The following is a 22588-nucleotide window of genomic DNA, read 5'->3' as shown; positions in this document are numbered from 1 at the left end:
GAGTTATCCTTTAAAAATTCTCGAGCGCATATCTGAACATGAAATAAGTCATCACCCGCTCGTTAGATCAGTGTAGGTGTAGTGCAGCAAATTTATAAGGATTGAATTACTGGTTACTATGGCGATCATTGCTCTGTTTAATGGGAGCACTTTCGAACACTAAGGCTACTTTCACATCAGCGTTTTTGCTATACGATTTTGAGATTCGGCAGGGGATCTCATAACCACAGCAAAACGCCTCTGTCATAATAATACAACCGGCTGCATCATCCGTTCAGAACGGATCCGGTTGTATTATATCGAAAATGAAGAAACCGGATCCATTGTAAGTTAATGGCCGCCGGATCAATTTTTTTTCTTGTATGAAAAAAGTGGATCAGGTACCATTGACCTACAAGGATTTTGGTGCCATCTGGCTTGTTCAGTTTCCCATGCAGCACAAAAAAATGCTGCTTGCAGCGGCTTTGTGTCCAGGGTGGGAACGCAACAAACTGGAATGGAATGCATTCTGGCGCACTCCGTTCCGGTTTGTTCAGTTTTGTCCCATTGACAATGAATGGGGACAAAACTGAAGTGTTGCTGCGGTTTTGAGAACCTGTGCCAGATCTCCAAACCAGACAGCACAACGCAGATGTTGAAATAGCCAAACAAGTCGCTAACTATTCAATCGCCAGTTGTCATCAGTAAGAAATCTACTTGTCTAATATATCTCTGTCATCAGTCCTGGTGTCACATCTGTGACAGGTCTCAGAAGGTCTGAAAGATTATCTACGCATTCGTGATCTGACAGCCTCTTTCGGTTTCACTTTGTCTGTGTGTTGCTGGTATGTCCACACCTCCTGTTCAGGTGTGGATCATGTGACCTTTACCTCGCCCTATTTAGTCTGACTTTTCCCATCACTCCTTGCTTGGGATAGCTTTATTTGGTCTTGGAAGAGCTGGAGTGTGGTTCGTGTTGAAGTCCTGTTCATCCATCATCCTCTGAAGTTAAGTGTTCCGCTTGTTGTGTTTTGTATCCCCCCCCCCCGGTTGTTTACTAGGCCTCAGTGAGACGCTAGTTCTTTCACCAGGGAAGGAACGGGTGGTCTCTGCCCTGTCATTATCTTTAGGGCATCTGAGGGTCACCAGGGTTTTCTAGGTTCCTGTGTACGGGTATCTCTACCATCGAGAGGTGCCCATACTGATAGGAGTTAGGGCCAGGAGCAGGGTTTTACAGGTGGTGACCCTTTTCCTTCCCTAGCGGTGAGGCCTAGTGTCTTTCCCCTTCCTTCTTGTTGTCTTTTGGTGTTCTCCGCTACTACATCCGTGACACCTGGATTTATCATTGTGTCATAAGATTTTTATCCTGTGATAGTAAACAATGAAGATCCCTTCTGAATGACAGCAAGCAGAGATCTTGCAAACTAAAGAAGTGCCAAAGAATCTCAAGATATTTCTACAATATTTTTTATAATAGAAGATGCAGATGTGATTCTAGATCAAGTTAAACCGGACGTCTCGGTAAAGCTGCAGAGAAAAATTCATACCATAACATCCTGGATAACTAAACTTTCACTGGGGCCTGCGGACGGCGGAGCACCGAGCTCAGCCACTTGTTATGGTGTGTTTATAACAAAGCTCTGCCTGTTCCTTCCCTTATCTTGTCGCACACGGTTAGTGAACTGTAAAATTCCTAATTAGCCTGGCATTGCTGAAAATCAATCTCCGTACTGGGGGAGGGTCAAGTGCACTGCACACATTAGACACTTTTGCCCTCATTTTTTTCTTAGGAATCACAAAATCATTTTAAGAAAGGAAAGTGATGGCAACATTAAGAAATTGTTCTAACGTGCAACTTCACGACATCGGACTTGAGGCATTTCTCTTAAAGGGCTTCTGTCACTCCACTAAACTCTTCTTTTTTTTTATATATAGGGCTATTACTCAGTTTGGTTCAGTAGTTATATAAAAAAACAGACTTTTATAATATGCAAATTACCTCTCTAGCAGCAGGTAGGGCGGCTACCTGCTGCTAGCAGCCGCATCCTCCATTCATAATGACGCCCCCTCCTCATGTTGATTGACAGGGCCAGCGGACGCGCTCGCTCTCTGACTGGCCCTGTCTGCGTTTTAAATCTCGCGCCGGTCTTCAGTTGGTGCAGGCGCACTCAGTGGAGGACGCTCGCTCGGCCGCTCCATCCTCAGTGCGCCTGCGCCGATGACGTCACATGTACACCCGGCGCAGGTGCACTGAGGATGGAGCGGCCGATCGAGCGTCCTCCACTCAGTGCGCCTGCGCCAACTGAAGACTGGCGCGAGATTTAAAACGCAGACAGGGCCAGTCAGAGAACGAGCGCATTCGCTGGCCCTGTCAATCAACATGAGGGGGCGTCATTATGAATGGAGGATGCGGCTGCTACTAGCAGGTAGCCGCCCTACCTGCTGCTAGAGAGGTAATTTGCATATTATAAAAGTCCGTTTTTTTATATAACTACTGAACCAAACTGAGTAATAGCCCTATATATTGAGAAATCGCAGCATAAGGATTTTAAGGAGACAAAAATAAATAAATGAGTTTAGTGGAGTGACAGAAGCCCTTTAAAGATGTTCTCCGGGAATTAAGAAAATTATATAATTAAGTAATATTTAAGTTTTTTTTTATTTTTTTATTATATTCCCAAATATCTTTTATTAGTCATAATGCCTTGTTTTGTCTAGGGAGCAATCATTAGGAGAAATAAAATGGCCGCCGTCCTACTAGTACACACAAAACCTGTCCTAATCACACAGCAGGACACAGCCACATCCCCACCTCCTCTCTGTACTTCATGTCTCCTCATGAACTCTGTTCCTACAGAGATTCAGAGGAAGATCTTGTTAAACTGTATTCAGGACCATAACCCCTGTCAACCAGACGGAGAGGAGAATGATGCAGCTCGTTAGCTCAGTGCTCTGAAGTAACTTGTCCTGCTGTGTGATTAGGACAGGGTTTGTGTGGACTAATAGGACGGCGGCCATTTTATTTCTCCTAATGATTGCTCCCTAGACAAAACAAGCCATTATAACGAATGAAAGGTATTTGGGAATATATTTATAATAAAGTAATATTTACATATTTTCATTTTCTTAATTCCTAGAGAACCTCTTTAAGATAAATTTACTCGACACATTTCACAATCTCTGTAAATCCAACCTCTATAATTAAAAGCGTTAGGCTAGTTTCACACTAGCACTTAATATGCCGACACAGCATGCTGGAGATGTCTGGTTCCAGCACTTCCGGAAGCTGTATGAAGGCCGGCTGGCCGACCGACAGACCCCATCAACTATAATGGGGACAAGCGGAGATCTGGCCACAACCTTGCAAGACTAAAACCGCTAGGAAAAATAGTTTGCCTTTTATTCGATGCCTGATGAAGGAAGGCGGCCCTTCCCTTCCAAAACGCACAGGAGTGGAGTTTTTGACCTACCATACTACTTTAAAAAGTGATGATGTCACCAGTCAGCTGGTTAGCTTGACTTCTGTTTTGGAGCTAGTTATTACACGCTTTCATTTACTTGTTACGTTTCGATGTGGACGTCACATCATTGTCAGTTCAATACTTCCCAAATGACATAACAGATATATCAGCAAATAACAGGAAGTCACCTCTGACCCCAAGGGGGAAAGGGGACAGCTAAAAACCATAAAAAACTAAAACTGTGGACATAAAGTACATATTTATAGCATACACATATGTGTATGCTATATGAATGTATTTTAGGTCTATTTTATGTCCACTGTTTTCTTTTTTTAATGGTTTTAAGCTGTACTCTTTCCCCCACCTACCTTCCTCTTGTTTCTTGATACATCTGTAATCATATCATTAGTGTCAGCCTGATAAAAATGTGATGTCCAGATCGAAACGCGTAGCTATTTCTCTTCAATAAACGTAGCATGTTCTTCAGCAGCGCTCCTATTACCTTTTCTTTTTTTTACTTTTAATTTATCATTGTGTGGTGTTCCTCTAATTTACTACATGGTCCTTTCCAGTGATGTGCCTGTGATTGCACGAGCCGAGGTCAGCGCCCTACTTGGGTTCACTAGGATTCCTATTTAGGCTGCTTTCACACTTGCGTTGTTAATTGCGGTACTGAGATCTGGCAGAAGATCTCAATACTGAAATTAAACAGATCCGTTTTGATTTTGCATCCGTTCCGTTAGGATGCGGTTGTGTGAAATCAAAACGGAAAAAAAACAAATAAGTCAATGGGTGAATGATTCGTCACCATTGTTCTCAGTGCCGGATCCATTCTTTTCCCCGTTTTTATGACCGCTTGCAGCGGTTTTGTGTCCGGTCACAAAACGGAATGTTGACGAAAAAGAAGAATGCATGACGACTAAGCTGAATATTTTCTTTTCCAGTATTAAGATCCTCTGCCAGATCTCAATACCAGAAAACAACAACACAAGTGTGAAAGTAGCCTTACATATTGATCGCGCTTTGGTGGCTCTATGTGTGTCTTTTATCTTCTACAGTACATGTAGCAGTGCTGTGTGTATAATGAGCTGGGGTTATATCCAGGATCGGACTGGCCCACGGGGTACAGGCGAATCTCCCAGGGGGCCCCTAGTCTTCCACCCCTGCACAAGTGGCACATAACACAGTAGGCTTACTGCACTACATACATATATTCAGTGTACAGCACCTCAACCAGCTTATGTTCATATAAAAAACTTAATAGGTTATTAAAGAAACTCCCAGTTTATTATTATAGACACGATCAGAGCTGAGATGACTTCTAGGTAGAGAGGAAAGCTGCCAGTGTCCTCTTTTCCCCAGGACCTAGCGTATTTTTCACCCTATAAGATGCACCTAGGTTTTTGAGGAGGAAAATAAGAAAAAAAATATTTTAAGCCAAAAGGTTGCTTTTGGTGGGTTTTGAACTAATGGTGGTCTGTGGATGACACTATTATGGGGGATCTGTGGATGACAGTGTTATGGGGGATCTGTGGATGGCACTGTTATGGGGAGGGGGATCTGTGGATGGGGATGGCACTGTTATGGGGAGGGGGATCTGTGGATGGGGATGGCACTGTTATGGGGAGGGGGATCTGTGGATGGCACTGTTATGGGGAGGGGCATCTGTGGATGACACTGTTATGGGGAGGAGCATCTGTGGATGACACTGCTATATATGTGTCATCCACAGATCCCCCCCATAACAGTCTCCCCCAATATACAGGGCCCGTTTACAGCAGTCTTCATATCTAAACTGTAATCATCCTTAACCTCTTAGTAACGTTAGTTAGTTACCGCGATTCCAACAGCAGTTGCCGGCCTCCAGACCCTCCTCCCTCCCTGCTGATACATTGCAGCGCTGTGCAGCATCGCAGCTGGCGATGTATCAGTGTTGTTAGCATAGTAAAAATGGCAGCATTCGGCCCATAAGACGCACTGCCATTCCCCCCCCGCACTTTTGGGGGGAAAAGTGCGTCTTATGGGGCGAAAAATAGGGTACTTTCTCAAAGTTGCTGCAGGGACCTCCATATTCAGTCATCTGGTAGCATCTTGCTGCTGTGTGAGCAGGTAATATTTGAATCTATCCATATGGTGGGCCCCCAAAATAAATTTTACTGGTGGGCCCTAGGCACCCCAGATCGATACTGGTTATATCTGTACTATGCATGCCTCAGAGCTGTGCATGTGTATTTGTATAATGTCATGGCTATGGAGAGAGTAAAAAATACTTTAAAAACAAACAAACAGCAGAGGAATACAGGAGACACGCATAATAGGAGACACATTACTTCTATCATGTGACCACATGTGCCATTGCTGTTGACAGATCACACACTAGGGTTAATAGGAGCAGACTGTAAACTATTAACCCCCTCTACACTAGACTATTAAAGTTAGTGGCACTGACCCCTCCACTTCAGTAAACTGCCAGAGAAGTTTTAGGGTTGTTTCACACGAGCGGATGCCGTGCGTGACATCCGCTCCGTGAATGACAGCCAAGACTCGATGCAGACTGCAGAAGCATGGAGCATTAACATGATTGATAATGCTCCGTGCCTCTCTGTGATCTCTTTACTACGAAATCACAGTGAGATAAAGTTGTCACTGTGATTTCGTAGTAAAGAGATCACAGAGAGGCACGGAGCATTATCAATCATGTTAATGCTCCGTGCCTCTGCAGTCTGCATCGGGTCTTGGCTGTCATTCACGGAGCGGATGTCACGCACGGCATCCGCTCGTGTGAAACAGCCCTTAGAAGTTTTCCAGGATTTTTTTTTAATTGATGATCTATCCTCTGGTCATCAATATCTGATCGGTGGGGGTCCAACACCCAGGACCACTGCTAATCAGCTGTTTAAGGACCTCCACTGATCAGATACTGGTGACCTATCCAGAGGATAGGTCTTCAGTTATTAAAAACCTTTAATAAGTAGAAAACATTTATTTTCTAATTTTCTGTTCTTTAAACCTGGTGTGCATTAATACCTGAGTTTTTTCAATGTAGATTTTGGTGCGGATTCCAAACCCGGCAACACGCCGAAAACACTAGCTAATCATCTCCATTGATCTACAAGGCAAGTTTTTCTGCTTATGGTTATAAAAACCACAGTGTGGAAAAAAAATCCACATCCAAACTTCCTATTAAAATGGACAGGATGAAAAAAAACCACACCAAAAACAGCTTCGGAATGAAAACCGCTTCCAAAAAACCCCCACAAGGAATCCTGAAGCGGATTCCACTTTTTGTTTTTATTCCAGCACACAAGAAACTGTGGGAACATACCCTTACAGTCCGAAAACTATCCTGTATCCAGAAAACCATCCACCCGTGTTTTATTTTAATTTTAAATTACATATTCACATATAAGCCATAAACATGTGACAAAATTTGATGTAGGTGTCTCTTTATTGCTGTGCATTCATTTTAAGGCATATATGAAGACTGTAAAAGATAACAAGTACTTCATGTTAAAAATCAGCTCATTCTCTGCAATTAAGACTTTTCTTTTTATTCCTTGCTGGTGGTTTCGTACTCCAGAAAAACAAGTTGGATCCAATATGCAAATGAAGCTGAAGTGCCCAGTTGGGAGGCTATAGCGCGGTAAGTGCCTAGGCCCTCCTCTCCGAGCCCAGTTCACCCTCCTTAAAGGGGTTGTCCAAGTTATATTTATTGATGACCTATCCTCAGGATAGGTCATCAAGATCAGATCGGCGGGGGTCCGATCTGATACCAGGTTTTTGTCATTTAAAAAAAATCTGACCCAAGACAAATGATTTCATATTTATTTCCACCTTCAGTGTGACCTATAATCTCTACGATTCCATTGAAAAACAAACAGAACTCATTTTAGAGGGAGAAAATAAAAATAACAAAACTAAAATAATGTGGTTGTATAAGTGTGAACACCCTCTTATAATTGGTGATGCGGAACAGTTGCGGACCCATTAATTTGAATAGGGCCGCAAAAGATGCGGACAGCACACCGTGTACTGTCCGCATCCGTAGTGGCTCCACAAATAATATAAAGCATGTCCTATTCTATTGCGGACAAGAATAAGCATTTCTATATATAACGCTGGCCCTGTGCGTTCCGCAAAATTCAGAACGCACACGGCCGGTATCCGTGTTTCGCGGATCCGCAATTTGCGGACTGCAGAACATTTATGGCCATCTGGATGAGCCCTTAAACTCATGTTAAATAGTAGTCAGTGCACAGCTGCCATCATTTAAAGTGATTCTGATTAACCCTATATAAAGTTCAGCTCTTCTAGTAGGATTTTCCTGACATTTTCTTACTTGCAGTTTACAGCAGAAGCCATGGTCCATAAACAGCTTACAAAACATCAAAGGGATCTCATTGCTGAAAGGTATCAGAAGGGTACAAAAAAAAATCCCAAGGCATTAGCTATACCATGGAACACAGTGAAGATGGTCATCAAGAAGTGGATAAAATTTAGCACAACAGCGACATTACCAAGAACTGGACATCCCTCAAAAATTGATTAGAAGACCTGAAGAAACTTGGTCCAGGAGGCTTCTAAGAGGCCTACAGCAACATTAAAGGAGCTGAAAGAATTTCTGGCAAGTACTGGTTGCTTTCTCCATGTGACAACAATCTCCTGTATTCTTCATATGTCTGGGCTGTGGGTTAGGGTGTCAAGATGGAAGCTTTTTATTACAAAACAAAAACATCTAAGCCCGGCTATGTTTTGCCAAAACCTATATCAAGTCTGTTTAAAGATGTGGGAAAACGTGTTATGATCTGATGAGACCAAGGTTAAACCATAATTCCAAAAGGTATGTTTGGTGTAAAGCCAACACTGCGCATCACCAAAGAGACACCCTACCCACAGTGAAGCATGGTGGAGGCAGCATGATGCTTTTTGATGTTTTTCTGTAGCTGGAACTGGGGCTTTAGTCAAGGTGGAAGGAATTCTGAACAGTTCCAAATATCAGTCAATTTTGGCACGAAACCATCAGGCCTCTGTTAAAAAGCTGAAGATGAATTTCACCTTTCAGCATGACACCATCCTATAGCATGCCTCCACATCAACAAAGGAATGACTTCGCCAGAAGAAGATCAAAGTTTTGGAAAGGCCCAATATGTGCCATGCTGATAGACTCTTACCCAAAAAGACTGAAAGCTGTCATAAATTCAAAGAGTACTTCAACAAAGTGTTAGTTTAACGGTGTGCATATTTATGCAACCACATTATTTTGGTTCTTTATTTTTTCCACCCTAAAAGATTTAATTTTGTCTTTCAATTTAATTGTGCAAATTATAGGTGATTATTCTTCTTGGTCCGTTTTTTTTACATAACAAAAAATCTGGCATTTTACCAGGGGTGTGTAGACTTTTTATATCCACTGTGGAGCATGTGTAATACATTGTGTTGGGCCGCTGCCCCCCAGTAACGTATGCCGTCTGTACAAAGTGGGTGATTTCATAACTTGAATACGTGATGTTGGGACATTTGAATCAGGAGCAGGGCTCAGTTAGGAGAGGAGGGCCTGGGAACTTGTCGCGCTATGGACCTTCTAATTGGGCACTTGTGCTTCATTTGCGCATTGTATAAAACTTTTTTTTCGGGTCACAGAACCAGTGGCAAAGGAGGATGGAGGGAGTATATGCTACGTGCTGATAGAATATAATGATGTCACCTACAGTCAGTTCGAAGTAGTTTAATAGGTCAGAATGAGCGGACAGACTTTAAACAGAAGAATGAAAGAAAACCGGCACTCCCAAAAATCTTTGCTGGTGATAGATTTATATCTAATAAATCTATCACCAGCAAAGATTTTTGGGAGTGCCGGTTTTCTTTCATTCTTCTGATTTTGGGATTACCTCCACACAAACCGAGCACCCCTCAACCAGTACGCTGTGCCGCCTGACTTCATTACACAGTCATCTTTAAACAGAGTCTGTCAGCAGTTTTGATCCTGCAGCATCACCCTAGAATTCACTGCTCCTGCAGAGGTCCCAAAGGCAGTCCCTACAACTGAAGAGGCCTTATGGACGTTCACCAAAGCGGACGTCTTTAGTGCTCTCGTCTTTGTGCAGTAAGCACTCCACAAACACTCCCTTCAGCTATAGAGTCCAACCATGAGACCGCTACAGTTATCAGAGGGGAGGGGGTTGTCGAGCCGCGCGTACTACAGAGGGCCAAGAACACTACAGCATTAGGGACAACCTTTGGGGCAATTGTGGTGCACCTTGGATTCAAATTTCTATTTCATGGCGAGGTATGTTTCTACAGCTTTCCCTCAGAAATTATACAGGGTCAAAACTGCTGACAGACTCCCTTTAAGAGAATCACTCCCAGCCACTGGAGGATTTTGACGATCACATTGAAGACTAATGGAAAAATTCCACAGTTTCCCTACAGACTTGTTAGAAGAACACAGGCTACATTACATTTCCATGCATCTCCAGAAAGTTTAACTACAGAGATGACCCAGATAGGGTCAGTGGGTGATATATTAGGACAACCACCACCACAGTCCAGGTTTCTTGAAAGGGTTCAAAAACAAGGAGGGGTATTTGTTATGGAGCATGAAATACAGTTGTCTGAGAAAGCACCAGACTTCCAGAACGTAAGACACTGTGTGGGTGTACAGACATGTAGAAAACCTGGTGGTTACTAATTTCCCAGGTTCATAACCCAAATCATACTACATTTCTAGCTTACCTTCTGCCTACCATTCCGGTTCATTTCACGGCAGCTCCACAGGTCGTGAACAGGATCATGTTGTCAGGATGTGCGGCAGACCCAGATGTGGCCATCACCCTAGTGCACGGCTCAATCTTGGCATCTGCTCTGCAGCTCCTAGCTTAATGCAGCTTTTAATAATATTGATTGACTTCATAATCCCAATAAAAAGAAATGGGCAGGATTATAACAATGTCTAGATCATCCCTGGGAGAAAAGGAGATGAAGCAGGAAAGGCAGATTCCAGTGTTCACTAAATTGCTCTACAGCCTAAGTGACCATGGTTTGTTCTTTTTTTTTTAGATAATAAAACCGCTATACTGTATATCAGTGCTCTTATAGGGCTGTTCACTTCCATATTATTTTTTTTAGAAGGTTTTCCTGAACTGCCAGTTCCACCACCAGTGCTCCTAGAAATGAATGGTCTGTCCATGTAATGCATGGATGTCCCCAGTCCCCTAGATAGAGGAGGAGGCATCAAAACTCCTCCTTGGTCATGCAGAAAGCACGGGCACCAACCGAGGTATGTTTAAACAGCTTTACGCCTCATCTATCAACCTCTGTCACCAATTAGGTGGGGTGAAACCTGCTGATAGACTTCTTGTAAAGAATTAACAGCAGTTTCTATACTAACAGGAGCACTGAAAAAAAAAAAATATATATATATACCGTACAGGAGCCACAGAGAATTTAAAACTTCAGCCGCCGCTCTGCGAGGGATAAACCAGTGCCACACAATAGCCCGTGATAAATGATGGTCTGCAGCTTGCTGATAGCAGAGAACTACCGGGAATTTAACAATCCTCACCGCCCTGCTCTATATTCCAATCTTTCCTATAACCAATTGTTTGCAAAAAGAAAGAACAAAAAGCAGTAAATGTGCACATTCCGCAAGATAAATCCACAGGTTCCCATGGCCACAACTGAAAAAAGGGGAACAGAATAAAACAGTACTCTATAAACGTAAAGCATATGAACGAATACCACATTTACCATACAAAACACCACAAGGTGCTCAGCAGGTATCTGTGCCATATACGCTTGAAGGTGTGGCTGCCGCCATGTTGGTTGTACTCCCAACTAACCCATGCTCCCCACATGCTGTGATATACTGTATATAGCGGAGTCTGCTCTCCCTCCTCATTGGAGGCCCGCTGGCGTAGAGCGAGGTAACAAGTTGTGGCCTCCTGGCACAGAGAGGTAACAATTATAGCAGACACAGTATACACGTGGGTCCTGCTCTCCTCAAGAGGCCCATATGGCATAGAGATAGGGATGAAATAGAGTAGGTTCCCATCCAGACTGAGGTCACCTTGTCCTGGCGGATGAATCAAAATCTATGTGCTTGGCACCTCGTTTATTTGTATGCTAAACGTATTATTCGATTCTATACAGATCTTACGCTTTAGGCCTTCTGTGTCCATGAAAAATTGCGCCCAGGTTTCTTCTGTGGAGGATCCATGTTTGGTCCGTGCATCATCTGTATTTCACGGCCACTGGTCAGATGAAAATTAATTTCCAAAGCATCAGTGGTCAGTGAAAAATGGACCAAACACAGATGCCATCCATGTCGTGTCCGTATTTTTTCATGGACACATAGACTATAATGGGCGTGTTTGGTCCACATCACGGACCAAAGTAGTGCATGTCTCCGAGATTGCCACAGGTCCAGCTGCTTTTAGGCTACCTGCACACGGGTGCGAGATTCAAAACACAAAATCCATGCAGATTTCTGTGCATGTTCTGTACAGATTTTCAGCAGATATCACCCTTGTGCCTCATGCACACGACCGTTCTGTTTTTTGAAGTCCGCAAACCGCGGATCCGCAAAAAACGGAAGCTACCCGTGTGCCGTCCGCAATTTGCGGAATAGAACGGGCGGCCCATTGTAGAAATGCCTATTCTTGTCCGCAAAACGGACAAGAATAGGACATGTTATATTTTTTTTTGTGGGGCCACGGAACGAAGCAACGGATGCAGATAGCACACGGAGTTCTGTCCGCATCTTTTGCGGCCCCATTGAAGTGACTGGGTCCGCATTCGAGCCGCAAAAATGGCGGCTCGGATGCGGACCCAAACAACGGCCGTGTGCACGAGGCCTTGCTTTGAAAAGGGTGAAATCTGCACCAAAAATCGCCCAAATAATTAACATACTGCAGATTTCCAAATCCCACAGCAGGTGCTCAGATTTGTCTAATCTCATTGCTGGTACTGTATTATGCGGTGGTTTTTGCTCACGAAAATTTGCGTGGAAAAAATGCAGTAAACCACAATGTGTGCAGGTAGCCTTAAGGGACCATAATCAGCCCAGGAAAAATGTTTCACGTGTAGGCCGCATCTCCTGGGATGACCCGGACTACAATAGCAATTTTTTGAGACAGTCCGTTCCTATCTGATCGCGGGCCTATTGCAGTGTACTGATATCATCATGTGAGTACGCTAGGATGTCCAACCCTGTCACTTAACAGTATTTCTGGGGGTAGAAACCCTTTATGTAGCTGACTGATATAGCGATGCGCTAATGTCCGCACTACATAACAGTATGTTTTTTACCTTTCTCCCTGCAGCCGTTTTGGTAAAAAAAAAGCACTTTTATAATATGCTAATGAGCCTCTAGGTGCTATGTGGGCGTAAAATCAGCACCTAGAGGCTCCGTCCACTCACCTATTATCCCGCCCAGGTCCCCTGTTCTGCCCGCCCCGCTCCTCTTGATTGATGGCACGGTCTGCCGCATCGCTGCGGAAATCCTGCGCCGTTAACTTCTGTATTCAGGCGCAGTGAGTGAATGATGCGCTCCTGGTGCCGAATTCCTCACTGCGCCTGCGCCGAGTAAGTCACAGTGAGGAAGCCGGCATCAGGAGAGCGGCCTTCACTCACTGCGCCGAATACAGAAGTGAACGGCGCAGGATTTCGGCAGCAATGCGGTGGACCGTGCCATCAATCAAGAGGAGCGGGGCGGGCAGAACAGGGGACCTGGGCGGGATAAAGGGTGAGTAAACGGAGCCTCTAGGTGCTGATTTTACGCCCACATAGCACCTAGAGGCTCATTAGCATATTATAAAAGTGCTTTTTTTTTTTACCAAAACGGCTGCAGGGAGAAATGGAATAAACATACTGTTATGTAGTGCGGACATTAGCGCATCGCTATATCAGTCAGCTACATAGCGGTATTTCTGGTGGTAGAAACCCTTTAAGAGACAAGTAAGCGCTTCTTCACCAACAGGGAAAGCCCCGCACAAGGGAAGAACTGTTGCTATTGAGACAAATCGATTCGCTCATCCTTAGTACACACCATGATGGAAATGAACTAAGACTGACTTTTCATGTCAGTCTTAAAGCAAAGTATGTTGGAGTAAAATGCACCAAATTTATTAAGTCGCATACCTCTTAATAAGTTTCGGATTGTCCTAAAGTCAGAAAATGAGTTCATTTCCTGGTTTTAGCATTAATAAAGGCAACCCTGCCACAAAGCTCTTCCTTAATTCCCCCATGTCTCTGGACAGTACATGGTCTTCATGCGAAGGCCTCTTGCACAGAAAGGTAGTGCATCATCTCCGTGCATTGGGGACCGCAATCCGCAGTCCCCAATGCACTGGCAACGTCCGTGACGGATCGAGACCCATTCAACTTGAATGGGTCCGTGATCCGTCCGCACCGCAAAAAAATAGAACAAGTTCTATATTTTTTGTGGTGCGGAGACATGAACAAAAACACCACGGAAGCACTCCGTAGTGCTTCCGATCCGCATCTCCGTGATTGCAGACCCATTCAAGTGAATGGGTTCGGATCCATGATGCGGTGTGCACACGGGACGGTGCCCGTGTATTGCGGACTCGCCGCAATGCGTCCACAGGCACACAACGTTCATGTCCAAGGGGCCTAAGCTTTTCATAGTGGCAGCAGGGTATGAGCATCACCTGAGGGTACTTCATCATAATTTCATTAGGGTGCAGTTTGCTTACTTGTTTTTAGATCCAACTTTCTGTGCTGAAAAATGTCATAGAGGTCTTTCTCTCCAATTCTTAGACTTCACATAGGCGATTTCTGGCCTTACCTCTAGGAGGAGCTTACTGCGTACAGATAGAAACTGCTAGCATTAACCTCAACAACTGTACAGTGACCCCCTAAGGCGTCTTTCACACAGACTATACGGATTGTGTAAGGATCTGTTCAGGAAAAAAATAACTACTGTTTTGCACGCAAGTTCAGTCAGTTTTGTCTGCGATTGTGTTCAGTGTTTTTTCCACGTGGGTGCAACCAGTTTTTGATGCGTTTTTCGCACGCGTGAAAAAAAAATTAAGAATTACAAACTACGTCTGCTAGCAACCATCAGTGAAAAACGCATTGCATCCAGATGCCGTCTGTTTTTCACTCAAGCCCCATTCACTTCTACGGAACCAGAGCTGCATAAAAAAAAAAACGCACAATATAGAACCTGCTGCGATTTTTTTTTTTCATGAACGCAGAAATGATGCGTGAAAAACAATGTACACAGATCCATTAACCCCTTAAGGACCCTGGGATTTTCCATTTTTGTTTTTTAACTCCCCGCCTTCCCATAGTCCTTTTTTATTTTTCCATTCACATAGCCTTATGAGGGCTTATTTTTTGCAGGACAAGTTGTACTTTCTAATGGCACCATTTACGGTTTCATACCATGTAGTAGGAAGCGGTATAAAAATTCCAAATGGGGTAGAATTGGGAAAAAACTCAATTCTCATAAAGGTTTTTATTTTATTTTTTTACACTGTACACTATGCGGTAAAATTGACCAGTTATCTTCCTTCTCCAGGTCAGTACGGTTCCAACGATACCACACTTGTATCATTTTTCTTGCGTTTTAATACTGACATTTTTTTTTTTAAACCTTTGAGGGAATTTTTTTTTTCCATAACCATATTCTGACCGACCTCTATAACTTTTTTGTAGCTATGTGTATGGGGCTGTTTGAGGGCTCATTTTTTGCTGGATGATCTGTTCTTTTCAGTGATACCAATTTTAAGTGTGTGACTTTTCGATCACTTTTTATTAAAAAAAATTATTGGCTAGTTGAAGTGACAAAAAATGGCAAATTGGCTTTTATTTTTTTTTCCCGCTACGCCATTTGCTGTATGCCATTAATATTGTTATATTTTAATAGTACAGGCATTTTCGCATGTGGCGATGCCCATGATGTTTATATTGTTTTTATTGGTTATTTTTTTTTTTTTTTAAAGGAAAGGGGGGTGATTTGAACTTTGTTTTTTTTTATATTTGTAAAAACTTTGTTTTTTTAACTCACCTTGGGTGACAATAACTGGCAATCATTCGATTGCCCATAGCATTCAGTGATGGCTAAATAGCCATCATTGAAGACTTCATTTGCACTATATCAATACAAGGCTGCCACCTAGTGGCCTGTATTGATATATACATCTAATTGACTCTGAAGCCAGCTTGAGGCTTCAGTCAATTAGATCGAGGTAACAGGTTCCCTGATCTCAGCCGGGGAACACTGTTACCGGATGCACGCGACTTCCGGTTGTCTGCGCAGATGCCGTGGTCACATTTGACCACGGCATCTGAAAGGTAAGATGTATGCGATCAGCCTTATGAGTGGGCGCCATGTTTAGAGATTGGACCCATGACGTACCGCTACGTCATGGGTCCGTAAGGGGTTAAAATGAATGGGTCAGGATTCAGTTTGAGTGCTATGCGTTTGCTTCCCTCATCGCACCCAGACAAAAAACTTGCTCATGTGAAAGAGGCTTTAGAGTCAGCCAAAATGGAATTGAAAGTGGTCTTCCAGGGATGTGGTCTTCTCCAAGAAGATGGCAATTATGCACAGTATATGATGGAATTGAAAATCTAGTCTGGATAAGGATGTGGTCTTCTGAGGTATGTTCATACTTCGAAATTACACAATCCAAAGCAGAGGCTAACCATTTTGCATGCTGTGGATGCACCTGCGGATTTATTTATTCCCATTCAATGGGCTAATAATCTGTGTGTGGACACCAGCTGTGGTTCCAAGCGTTCTCTGTTCTTCCACACATGGCCCTACTTCACAAGGTCTGTGTGGCCACATGAATAGCAGTGCGCATGCCCACAGTAGGTGGAACGTGGCATGATTTGCCATGGTTTTCAAAGCAGAATACACTCTGAGATCCGTGTGAGAGAGCTGGAGATGTTTCACTATGTCTTCAGACATCTACAAGATGGGAGAATTATACCATGTAACAATATGGCTGCGGGTAGGGAAAACGATTTGCAGCTCTGATAATTAATAAAAAAAAAATAATAATAATTTCGCAGCCTTAGGCTACATTCGCACAACCGTATTTTCAGTAACTTCATTTCTATGGGGGGCTGCTGTCTGCACCTGTGCTGCAAAATATAGAACATGTCCTATTCTTGTTCATTTTAGGTTGTTACAATGGTGCCCGCAAAAAGTGAGGGATGCACATGCACTGCATCTTGCAGACCGCAAAACCTATACGGCCGTGTGAATGTAGCCTTAAAGTGCAACTGTCATATTATTTTATTTGCTAGTTTATTAGAGCTAGGCATGAATACCCGAGTTAGGACTCATTCACACGAACTTATTTAGTGCTCCGTATACGGGCCGTTTTCTGCGCTCCGTATACGGAACCATTCATTTCAATGGTTCCACAAAAAACGGAATGTATGCATTCCCTTTTCGTATTTAAGTTTAAAAAAAGAACAAGTCCTATTATTGCCCGCATATCACATTCCGTGGCTCCATTCAAGTCAATGGGTCCACAAAAAAAAACGGAACACATACGGAATGTATTCCGTATCTGTTCCGTTTTTGCGGAACCATCTATTGAAAATTTTATGCCCAGCCCATTTTTTTCGATGTAATTACTGTATATGCCTACAGAAAAATGGAATGGAGTCGGAAACACTACTAAGATAAAAACGGATCCGTTAAAAACAGCCCGCAAAACACTGAAAAAGCCATACGGTCATGTGAACAAGCCCTTAGTCTGTCAATGATTGCCAAAAGATCTGTAATTACCTAATAATAACAGCTTTCATTAATCCCCTGTCCCTTTCCATTGGTCCCTTAAAATACCATTGCTAAAGCTTGTCTGTCTCCCAGTTAGTGTAAACAGATGCCAGGGGCGGGGGGGGGGGGGGGGGGGGGGGGGGGAAGGGGTTAGGTGTCCTCTACACTATATGCCTGCATTTGGCTTCAGAGTAAGGAGATGTGTCTCAGTAATCCAATCTGATTGGCTGTTAGGAAGCTGCTCGCTACAGCAAGTGTGTATGTGAAGTGAGGGAAGGCAGTTTTGGCCTCAGAGAACTGGCAGAGGAGCCATCGTGTAAAGATCCTCATATTGTAGGGTTCAAAACAGCCGTAACTAAGGGAAAAGCTCAAGGAAGAAGAAACTAAAGATAGCTTTATGCTTAAAGGGGTTGTCCGGGATCAAAGTAATAAAAAAAAAAATATAATAATTACCTTCACATTACGCAGTAAAGTCATTCTGATGCTCTGTGTATTTTTTTTCCATCCCCTTTGCTCCTATGAGTCCCTAATACTGCTGTCAGTATAGTTTACATAGCAGCTCCTGTGCTATGTCATTTCTGGCCAGACTATACGACTATATCTTATGGGTCCCACAAGGCTGCGTGACTCTGCAGCTGGACCTCACAAGCCTTACCACTCCCCCTAATCAGTATTCCGCCTCCTGCCACTCATACTCCTCATCAGTATTCCTCCCCTAAAACCACCTTTTTCTAAGCCTACAAACTGGATCCCTCCCTGCTTCCATGTATCTGCTCTCTGCTAGCATCGCATAAAAGACAATAGTGGCAGAGAGCGATCTGACTGGCATGTAGGGACATGGGAGGCCTGGTTAGCACCCATACTGTAGCACATCCCATTCATTGCAAATGACCATGGGAGACATGCACTATGCTAAATAGAACCTCCTTCTACTCTTAATAACACTCCTCTATGGCCGGTGACATCATCGGCAGAGGGGGCGTTCCTTAGTGAGGCGAGTTCCCTCCTCCAAATACTGCCTCCTTCTTCCTAGACTAACGCCCTCTGTGCCCAATGATGTCACAGAGGGGCGTGGTTTAGCTGACATTTCCCTCCTTTCTGAATCTTTGAAAATCTGAACTTCCGGTGGAGAATTTATTAAATAAATACAGGGCATCAGAAAACTCTGGCAAAGGTAGGACAGGAATGTATGTAATATTTATGTGCTTGTTGTACCCTTACAACAATGTCCCCAATCCCCGGACAACCCCTTTAATGCTACAGTAGCAGTAACATATGCTAAAAAATGTTGTTGTTTTTTTTTTTTTTTTTATGAAAACATGACAGTTACACTTTAAGTTCCTTTTACACAAGACAACAGCACAGCAGATTATCAGGAAGGAGGAGTATGGGGAGGAATGATCGCTAAAGCCAGCAGTGTACACAGCATCTGCTGCCAGCAAATGATGATTTTTGTGTATGCACAAGCGATCCAATTACCCGATGAACAAAAGCTTTGCTCGTTCAACAGGTAATTGGCAGTATATTTACACCTGCAGATAATCGCTAAAGTGCGTTCCTATAAATGGTCGTTAGCGGTTATCTCTAAGAGTCTCAGCCCGTGTAAAGCACTTTCACACGTCAGTGTTTTCCACCAGTGATTGTGAGCCAGAACTAGGAGTGGAAGCTACACAGAGATAAGGTATAATGGAAGGATCTGACCTGTTCTGTGTTTTTGACCCGCACCTGGGTTTTGGCTCACACTGATGAAACACTGTGTGAAAGGGGCCTTACAAAGGTAGATGAAAGTACAATGTGCCTCCTGCTTCATGCGTTTTTTTTAATTTTTTTTTTTAAATCTGGTTGTGTCATTTTCCAGTAAGTTCTAGGGCTCTTTTTTCCGATACTTAAATGTAAAAAAAAAAAAAAAAAAAAAAAAAAAAGCTCAGAGGAAAGTTGGCGGTCCCCTCCTTGTGGAGACATTTGCCTGGAAACGATGTCTAGCGCACAGTGCCATTACTTACCATACTGCTGATCATTTAGAAGTGTCAACCCCCCCCTTCCCGCTGGGTCTGAGCTCTACAACCTCCATGCACCACGCAGGAGAGGACTTTCAGGCTGTATATGGCCTCATGCACACAACTGCTTCTGTTTTGTGGTCCGCACACCATACATACCAGGTGACTGAATGCAGACATTTCTTTAACACACCTGGAGAAATTTTCTATCCTTGCCTTCAAAACAGACAGGATAGGACATGTTCTATCTTTTTTACGGGGCCACAGAACGGACCTACAGATGCGGACAGCACAGAGTGTGCTCTCCACATCTTTTGCGGCCCCATTCGAATGAAAATACAGTTGTGTGCATGAGGCCTTGACAAGCAACATATTCACCAGGGTCCAACTCTTTGACCAGAACTAGACATTGAGAATACACGCACAAGTTAAGGTGGATTTACACGAACTGATATACGGGCAGATTATCGGGAATAAACGTTCCTGAGAGCGCTCGTTCTCAAAAATCTGCCCATCTAAATGGGCCGCCAATCACCCGATGAACAAGCAACACGCTCATTCATCGGGTGATCGTGTCATTCGTGCAGGCACACGTATTATCATTTCTGACTAAACAAGGATCTGCTGCCCAGAAACCGTGAAGCCGTATGAGGGCGAGCGAAAGCAATAGCGATCCCTCATTCTCATTACTGTGGAGGCGATCGCTGCATGTAAATGCAACGCTTCACCCCCACTGAACGAGCACCCGACTGTCGGGAAGGAACGCTTCCTTCACGACAATTAGCTGCTCCTCGGCCCATGTAAACCCACCGCCATAATTTTCACAAAGTGGTGAGATTTGGCCAGTTTTGCATAAAAATGGTAGCAAAAATGCAACCGATGTAACTTGTGAGTGCATCCTCAGTGTCTAGTTCCTACAAGAGAAGAGGAATCAAAGACATGGTATTCTAATAAAAGGAGCGCTGCGCCATCCGGTATTACAGAATAGTCCAGCAGAGCAGACGGCGGCTCACAGGGAGGAGGCCTCTCTCCACAGTTCTGAATCATAGAAACCAGATCCAGCTGGGAAAAGCAAAGAGAAACAGGACAAATGACAAAATGTAACACTCATATAAGCCAAACTTAGAGACACTGCCATCAACATTTTTTATCAAAATCCATGACATATCACATGTAACAACCTACATGTGAATATTCCATGTTTTTTCTTTTGTTTTTTAAACAAAAGTTTGATGGTTTTCTGAACATCATTTTTCAGTCACTCCATGTATTCTATTTTCTGTACTGGAGCATGTTATAGAGCAGGAGGAGCTGAGCAGAATAATATATTGTTTTATGGGAAAGATTCAGTATAACTTGTAATATATACACACATCCGTGCTCATTCTGGGCTTTAAAGTCCAGGAAACGGTCCTATCAGTGATTGACAGCTCTTTCTGTATACACGGTCATAGAGGGAAGGCTGTCAATCACTGATAGGACCGCCTCCTGGACTTCAAATCTCAGAATGAGCAGGAATGTGTGGATAAATTACAAGTTATACAGAATTTTTCCCCATAAAGCTATATATCGATCGGCTCAGCTCCTCCTGCTCTATAACATACTGCCTTCAGCTTAGACACCATGTTCAACGTGACAGGTTCCCTTTAACTTCCTCCTTTCTTTGGACTTCTAGCACGTAAATGGCCTTGCTTGACTTTCTCAGTCGGACCATTGACTGCGACCAGAGAGGAAAGGGGATGAGTGACTCAATTAGAGCGTCACACTGATAAGTGCAGAGCTCTTCAGTGGACATCTTTATCTAGGCCTATCAAGAGAAGAATAGAGCTGTCATGCTCTCCTCCTAACTTCTATATCTACTCATATACTAGCAGATAACACCTTCCCTCACAGCAGCAATTAACAATGCTTACCCATCTATATAGGAGTTTTATCTCTCTGCTGAAATAAAGAAAAACAGCCAAAAATGCTTAAAATTGTTTTCTATGAACACAGAGTTTAAAAAATAACTTTTCGAATGGATGTGTCCCTTTATCATGATTGAGCTCCGTTACGGATTCAGGAAAAGCCATTTATAGTTGCAGTTACACTTTTAAGAGGACCTGTCACCGCTCCGGACATGTCTGATTTAGGAACTACTTGCATTCCTTCCCCATGTAATAACTATTCTGGAGCATCCATTCTTATGACCCTAGTGTGCCATTACTTTATTATTCCTGCTACTGGAGGGCCATGAGTTTGACATCCATGTGCTAGAAGTTATAAACAAATTACTAGCAGTTGGTAACAAAGGTCCTGATGAGTGTTACCAGTTGGAGGTCTCGCTGCAAAGTTTGACACTACCCAACCAGTGCGGCCGGTGTCACAGCGTGTAGGGACACCGCCCTCTAACTGGTAACACCCACCTGGACCTTCATTGTAAACTCTTAGTTCAACTTCTAGCAGGAAACAGAAATGTCAGGTCATGGGTCTTGCTGGACCTAAACATTACAGGATTTTCATAGTATGTGCAACTTTATGATACGTTTTGTAAGGGGTATATTTAAAGGCAATGTACAACTTCGGGGGACAATTTTTTATAATTGCATTTTACTCATTTTGGGCTTAAAAACATTTCAATTGGTCTTTATTAAAAATATTCAGCAGCTGTCATAAGGGGTTAACTTCTGCCTAGCTGTGAGAATCGTACCTTCACTTTCACTTTGTGCTGGTGATCTAATAACCCTTTTCTCTAAATTACTTAGAGCTCAAAAACACTTATCTAAGGCTACTTTCACACTAGCGTTCGGAGCGGATCCGTCTGATGTTTCATCAGACGGATCCGCTCCGATAATGCAGACGTTCACATCCGTTCAGAACGGATGCGTCTGCATTAAAACTTAGAAAATTTTCTAAGTGTGAAAGTTGTCTGAGCGGATCCGTTCAGACTTTACATTGAAAGTCAATGGGGAACAGATCCGCTTGAAGATTGAGCCATATTGTGTCATCTTCAAGCGGATCCGTCCCCATTGACTTACATTGGGGCCAGACGGATGCGTTCGGGGCCGCTCGTGAGCCCCTTCAAACGGTGCGCACGAGCGGACACCCGAACGCTAGTGTGAAAGTAGCCTAAGCCACATTCTTATCAATAACATAAGAGCTATAATGGGTGTTTAAGGACAGAGATCAGAGATAAGGAGCCTGTCAGCTCAGCTGCCTGACGAGAAACAGTAAAAATACTGCTACTAGAAGGCTGTACAGAGAAAGGGGCTCAACATTTTTAATAAATACCAATAAAAAAAATGATTTTAGCTCAAAATGAGTAAATTACAATAAGAAAAAAATGCCACCAAAGGTGTATTTAGCCTTTAAAGTCCACAACACCTTGTGAAGAGACGCTGGAGTTT

This window comes from Bufo bufo, chromosome 9 (assembly GCF_905171765.1).
Source record: "Bufo bufo chromosome 9, aBufBuf1.1, whole genome shotgun sequence".
NCBI classification, from domain to species: Eukaryota; Metazoa; Chordata; class Amphibia; order Anura; family Bufonidae; genus Bufo; species Bufo bufo.
The sequence above is the reverse complement of the archived record's forward strand: the minus strand, read 5'-3'. Positions refer to the sequence as shown.